Here is a 7235-nt window from a genome sequence, read left to right on the forward strand (position 1 = left end):
CCTAAACACTAAGAAAACCACAAATCACATAAAATATTTAAGTAAACAAAATTTGAAGTCCAAAAATACTCAAAAAAGGCTGAGCAAACTGACCCAGGGTCATGATCCCAGCTGTTTTATGGCGAGAAGCAGGGTACTCCCTAACACACTGAAACAACCGTTTGCACTCACAGTCATACCCGCATTCACACCTATGGGCAATTTAAGGTTTCCAAATAACCTATCCCCACTAACTCCATTTAAATATTGCAACTGTGAGCTTTAAAATACCAGAATCAGGTAAGGAGAAGCAGAAGTCTTCGTGTTTTTACTCCACACCTCCCTTCCTTCTGGCTCTAAAACACAATCGTAGCGGCATTATTCAACACTGTCATCGGAATGAGAGCTGATAAAAGTCAGGTAGGAACTGCTAACTTTTTAAATATTCAAACTTCAGAGCAGAATCACTTGAAGATGTTTATCAAACTTCCAGATTTCTTTATACACGGACTGAACACCTGTAAAATCATCGGTACTGTCTGGCACTCAGGTTGGTATTGCATATGGCTGCAGTGATGAGGTTACAACAAACCATGACCATTGTTAGTTTTTTTTAATCTCCCACATCAGAGGTCAAAAGATGCTACAGTTAAAAGATTTCCTTTACTGCTAACTAACAAAGAGCGGGCCAATCATCGACGAGGCCTTCGGTGTCATGAACTAATACAGTATGCATATTCATGATATGTTTCTATGCAAAATAACATCTGTTTTCCAACAACGTGCCATCTGTCTGAGGCGCTCTGTGATATTAACGGCTCATCCCGACACCGAGAGCTTTCACACAAACAATTGTGGTGGTCATTATCTGGGCTACCTCATGCAGGCAGAGTCTCCACTGTCATTTACATGTAATGACACACACACACACACACACACACGCACACATACAAACACACACCACTGTAAGGACATCTGGCAGGAAGTTGGTGTTTCTGTACAGGGACGTGCAGAGGGGGGGGCTAGAGGGGCTTGAGCACCCGCCCCTTTCCTGATGAGTGCCCAAAGTGCCCTTATGTTGAGGCAACTTTTAAATTTTTTTTATTTATTTATTTATTTTTTTATGTGTGTGTGCGTGCGGAGTCCTGTCTGTGCCCCTCAACAATAATATTTAACTAGTAATCACAGTTTTGCTAAATGAAAGGATCTGGCTTGCATCAGTCACATGATCACATTTAACCAATGATCGCCCTCGACGGCAGAACGCGCTGGTTACGAGCCGGGAACGAGCTCACAAAGAGCACGCGCATTTTTTGCGGTCCGGAGCTGTAGGAGAAACACAAGTTAACTCAGAGACACAGACTGATGCGACAAAACCAGTAAGTAGGTGTACAGCGTACACTGTAGTGTGTAGCACACAGGAGTATTGGCTTATTATGTACACGTTGGTAAGCTGTCTTGTGGCAATTTGACGAACTGAAACAAACGAGCGTGCTGTGTGTGCAACAGCGCGACAAACATTACCTGTCCTTTTATTAACTGCACAAGTAGTGCTGGTCATAGCTGCTGGTTACCTGTGTATGGCTGTCATGGGTCTGTAGCTCTGTCACCGTTTTAGGGAACATATTTAGTTTTAAAGTTTCTGGGCATTTCCTGCCTTTCTGGAGGGATTATATTTCACTAAAAAACGATCTAATATGCATGTCCACATAATAATTACTATAATTATAATATATTAAAAAACACACGCTGTATTTTAAAGAACATACATTAAGAAGCAGATTATATTAGATTTCTATTTTAAATAAGACAAAAGTTGGATTTTACAGCAGTAAAATGATTGTATCTCTACAGTTTAAAAATGTAATAAGCTTTGCCCTGCACAGAGTGGATAGTGAAACAAATGGAATCATCATAAATACATTATTTCATATTTATTACCCCCTCCTCATTGCTTTATTATTGTAGCTCTAGTAATGAATAATAATGTAAGGATGCCCATAGTATATACAGTACTCTGAAGAAGGTCTAAAATGTCACTGTGTGTGCATGTGTGTGTTTTATTTAGCTGGATTTAAAAAAATATTACTCATGATATAACATTGTCCAGACATGGCTGGTAAGGACATGAGGAGGAAACAGTAGGAGCTGTATGAGGCTACTAAAGGCAGTGCTATAACATTTTTCTGTCATCATTTTATTATAGATTAAGTGCAAGAGTTGTTAGGTGTGGATAATTAGATTATAGTTTATTGCAATAACAAGTTGTGCCTTGTTCTCAGATAGACAGCAAGTGGAGAGTGATATATGAAATGATGGGAAGGAAGGAAGAAGAGAAGCAAAGAGTGATTCACAGGCAGAGCCGAGTTTATGTCACAGTTTTTCGTTGCCTTATGGTTCCAAGCGCTGTCACCAATCTTTGCATTTTGTTATTATCTCATGACACTTGTTTAATCAGCTACCATCTCTCCTGTGGACTTTTTAATGTCTACAGTCTCAGATCAACACAGCCCTGCCCCTCCCATATTAGATTCTTGATGAATGTGTGTTGTTGTTATTCAGCCTGGTTCAATGTGCCCCTTTTTAACTTTGAGCACCCGCCCCTTTAAACCTCTCTGCACGTCCCTGTTTCTGTACAGGTTAGGGTTTTGTTCAAGGACGCTTTGCAACAGGAAGTCGGTTTTACTTGTCAATCATTATCGATCATCACACCTTTTTAGAGAAAACTTGCAAAACTTCCAGAATCATCAGCTGGTATGAGATTTGTCTCTGATATACTGTAACTAAAAAGGAAATTAGTCATGAATAACACTCCAGGTATTTACATTTACTTTAAACACAAAGGTTTGAAGTAACCAGAGAGCCCCAGATAAGGGTTGAGCGCCTTCTTTGCATTGGGAATTGGGAATGAGTTGATGCCTCAAGTGGATGACTTTAAGGATCCCAGGTTCTTGAGACAAATGGGAAAATGTACTAACACGCTGTGCCAGTATAAACTGGGTTTGGCTTGAAAACCGTACTGGTGTGTAGTGTAGTGATTGCTTGTAAGAGGTGGGAATGCTTGTGAGTGACGCTTTTGAGTCCTTATATGTCTTATATGCATTCCAGGGAGTTCATTTTTCAAGGAGCAGTAAAGGGTGGGAAGTGCTGGGTGACAGACGCAGAATATGCTGGAGAGATGAAGTATCTCAGCTTTTTTGGAATTGCTGATATAAATAATGAATAGAAAGCCAGTAAACGCTAAATATTATATTTTATAATGAGAGATAATGTTTTTTATTTTCCAGAGGACAAATTTTGACATTTTTCAGCCTCTCATTTCACACCATTAATCACTGTGAATGAAATCTACGACGATCTGATGTATTGCCATAACATGAGACGCAAAGTAAAGTAAGTAAAATATACAAAAATAAGAAATGTTCCTTATTAAATACTTGTAACAAACTAATTGTCAGGTTTAAAAATTTACATTTTGTTGTGTAAAGTTGCTCAACTTTTCTGTGAATGGATGGCTCAAACTCTCCAGGAAGTGGTGGATGGCAGAGGCAGCTGAGGGAGGTCAGCGCCGCCACCTCACAGACAGCAGGGCCCTGCAGGTCTTGGCTCTCTGGAGGTTTGAGGATGGAGGTCCTCATTAAAACCTCCTATCACTGTGCCCTCTCCCCCTCCTCCTCACCCAGTCCACCCACTCTGAGGATTCGCAGCACTAAACGTATGCTGGGCCCATCCAGGTGTCATCCAGCAGGTGTGTGCTGACAGCTGGAGTATCCTGATGAGAACACACAGAAAGACTGAAAAGCTCAGTGCTCGCTAGAAAGTCTCAAAAGTCCTAAAGGTTATTTAACATTCGCCTAATATCAACATGTTTCCCACTTTAGTCAGGTTTGAAGAAACTTTATAAACACTTTATAAACAGGGCCCATGACTAAAAGTGTTATTCCCCTGTAATTAAATTGAATTTCATGAAATTTATTTGAAATTACAAAGTAATTATATTTACTTACAAATACTTAATGGCAACGAAACTAGAATAAAGGGACAAGTCAGGTTTTTACAGGGAAGAAACAATATTCCCCTATCTTACATTATAAGCATGCTGTACTTTAAAAGACATGGGCCATATTATGGAGTGGCTTAAGCTAATTATTTCTTTGTTTCCTAAATAGTTGAAAGGTGGGCTGAAAGAAACGGACAGTGGTGTTCAACCAGGAATGAGAGAACTGCAAGAAAATCAGCAAATATCTAAAATACAGCATGAAAAGCACAGACGGTGGCTTCAGTGGACAATCAGTTTCACTTCAGCTCTTCGCTCTTCTCCACAGCTGATGATCCAACAACAACAGCATAAACAAGAATGGTCCACAGACCAGTTGCACCACTTGTTTTGCATGCCTCCTCTATCAGCAGCAGACACTGTCTGCAGGTAGACGCACTGCCAGTGAACAACCACTGCTGAATCATAATTTCGGCTTAACACTGAGAAATAACCCAGTTCAAGACTGGAAGGAGGCACAGATCCTGGTAGGGCTACTGCAGGAAGAGCACATGGCAGTAAAATCTTTCAGATCAAATATTTGGATCCATGTCCTGTTGTGGATGGTTGTAAATAAGGGAGCAGCTGAAAGAAGCTTACGGAGGTTACTCTCATGTCCACCTGAGTTTGACTCCAAAGTTAAAATGTGCAGCTTTAAAGCAGTAATAAAGACATCTAGACCTGGACACAAAAAACTGTTTTGGTCTCTAATGCAAATTTCCTCCTTCACAACAACTGTACGGAGGGTGAAGTGCAACTTTTGGCACTTCCTGGCAGTTCTGGAGGCCAACTGAGCCACTCCCAAACTGCATATTTTGGTTGCTTGCTCATTGTAGCCGGTCATATTTTCTCACAGAAAGGCCGAACTTACCTGTAGGTCAGAGGTGTGCAAGGAAGCGACTCACAATCTGTCCTAAAAACCAGCTTTAGCTCAAATCAGCTCTCATGCCCACTAAAGTTTGCCTCGTTCACTTTTGTTGTGCCTCTCAGCTGTCCCCTTGTCATATGACATGCATGTCATCACGACATGATGGCACGCTGAGGATCCGTATGGGGGGTGCCAAGGGCAGAGGGAGCTTTTGAAGGTGGACTCTCTAACAAGCTGGAGCTGGGCTTCTGTCAAACATCCCAACCCCATCACCACCACCACCTCTCTGCATCCCTGCAGCCGGCATTAATGCAAATTATAGTCTGATAATTTAATAACTCTGCCGGCTTGATCTGTCCTTTTTATTACAATTATCATCAGGCAGGGGGTTGCGTTCCATCATCAGAAAATAAACATCATCGATCATCCTTGTAATGATTAGACGCTGACAGGCCGAGCTACGCTTTGCATAAATGGGCTTTAATGTGGAGCTGGAAGAAGAGGAAGAGGTCGTTTTCAGATGTTCTCCGCTAACTTTGGCCTCGCGTCGGGGATATTAACCGCGCTGATAGTCACAGCAAGCCTCCCTTTTATGCGAGGAGAGCCGTTTCTTAAAGGATTACGTCAGGGGAGGCCGACTCCAGCTCAAATCTCCGAGCCAAGACATGCAGTCGGGGCCTGTTAAGTCTTTCCAGAAAAAGGCTGGAAGGTGCCAGAGCCATACACAGAGCTGGCACCTCAGCATCAGGGCCTCCCTGTTAATTGCAGTGGAAAATGATGCTGCATTTCCCGCCTGTTGAAGCAGCTTGTAAAGAAAACAAGGCCCCTACCCCCTCCATCCGAGGAGAAAAGCTTGATTTATAAACTCGGAGTCTTAAATACAAGAAAGAATAATCAGGCTTTGGAGGGTTCTTGGCACCAAGTGAGCTCATTTTCACCACGGGGAGAAAAACATTAACCAACTTAAATCACCGTTGCATCAGGTGCTGAATGTTTTATGCCGCCTGTGTTCTCTTTGTGTGCTCTTCTTGGCAAAGCCCCGCAGCGTGAAAATAATAAAGAATAAGCCTTTCTGAACAAGGTGTATCACGTTGCTCCTGCTCTGATTACTCTTCTGACAGGTTTGAGGAGAAATCAGGTATTTATGATTTGTGGTTAAAATTTACACACGCTTCGTTTCTCCGTTTTCACGGGCTATGAAATAATAGCTCCCTGCCAAAGCCTCGTCTTTGCCAGCGATGAAGGAGGAGGAGGAGGAAGAGGTGGGGGTAAAAATTGAGACACAAACACTCGGTGAGCAGCCGGCCTAAACACACAGAGCTGCTTTGTTCTCTGCCTTTTGCTATTTTGGCTTTGAAACGGCAAGAAAGGATGAACTCCCCTCTAGGATAACATGTTTTTTTTTTACTGCCTGACCACAACGGGATAACATCCTCCCAAAAAAAAAAATCCCCCCCAAAAAACAGCACCTTTCATGTGAAGACTCAGAGAAGAAATTTTCAAAACACACTCCACCGTTACACTGTCGACCAGATCTAAAGTGGCTGCGCCTCAGGTCGGGGACTCCTGAGTAAGGGTATCGTGGTGTCGCGGGGGCTCGAGGGTCATGAAACATTCGTGTTGGCAGGATCTCATCTCCCCATGTGGGGCTTTAATTGTCTCTGGAGCGCAAGACAATATTTAAAAGTTTTAAAACCTTCAGCAAGCACAAAATCAGAGGTCACTGTGCTAATGCAAGTGAAACAAACAAACTTTATTTAGAGCTGCAGCTTGTTAGTTTGAGCAGATTTAACAGTTTTTGTTTAAATTTCTGTTTTTCTACAGATTGCATATCAAATATGGCTGCAGCCACCATGCTGTCACCCCTTCATTTTGGTCTCACCTTTTCAAAGTTATGACAGTAGTGTTTTGCATACCACTATTTGTTTAAGCCAAAAGTTATCACATTTGGATGACAGGAGATGTTATCAGCTAATGCTAGCTATCTTAGTTGTGCAAACTGCTAAATAATGCTAGGTCACAGCCATAAAGTTATATTATAAAATTGCACCACAACTAGTGCAGAGATTTCTTGCCTGCAATTAACCACACAGCAATCATATTAGGCTGATACTGTCGGTAAAGATGCTTCAAAAGGCAGCAACACCACAAACTCAGTCTAGAGGTTCACTTCAGAGCCCCCCAGCTAGCTGAGGTGAAGCCTAGTAGACTGCTAGCATCTACACCTGCCTGTGGGGTGTAAGAAGCATGCCTGTCAGTGAAAGAAATCAAGCCAGTAATAATGCAAACTTTAAGGCTTCAAAAGGTTTAAACAGGTGAGTTGTAAATAAATTTCCCTCCTGTTAGATTTGG

General features: G+C 42.0%; 1 long non-coding RNA gene across 1 annotated transcript; it reads left to right on the forward strand.

Moving 5' to 3' along the window:
* The first annotated feature begins 1194 nt into the window (after positions 1–1194).
* Positions 1195–4587, forward strand: LOC146641828 (uncharacterized). Its single transcript, XR_014909538.1, has 4 exons — positions 1195–1358; positions 3267–3372; positions 3468–3727; positions 4149–4587. It is a non-coding gene; the product is annotated as an uncharacterized LOC146641828 (long non-coding RNA).
* Positions 4588–7235: the final 2648 nt, after the last annotated feature.

The sequence above is a fragment of the Rhamphochromis longiceps genome, linkage group LG23 (genome assembly GCF_057381845.1).
Source record: "Rhamphochromis longiceps isolate RC_006_pf linkage group LG23, R_longiceps_female_GT1.1, whole genome shotgun sequence".
NCBI lineage: Eukaryota > Metazoa > Chordata > Actinopteri > Cichliformes > Cichlidae > Rhamphochromis > Rhamphochromis longiceps.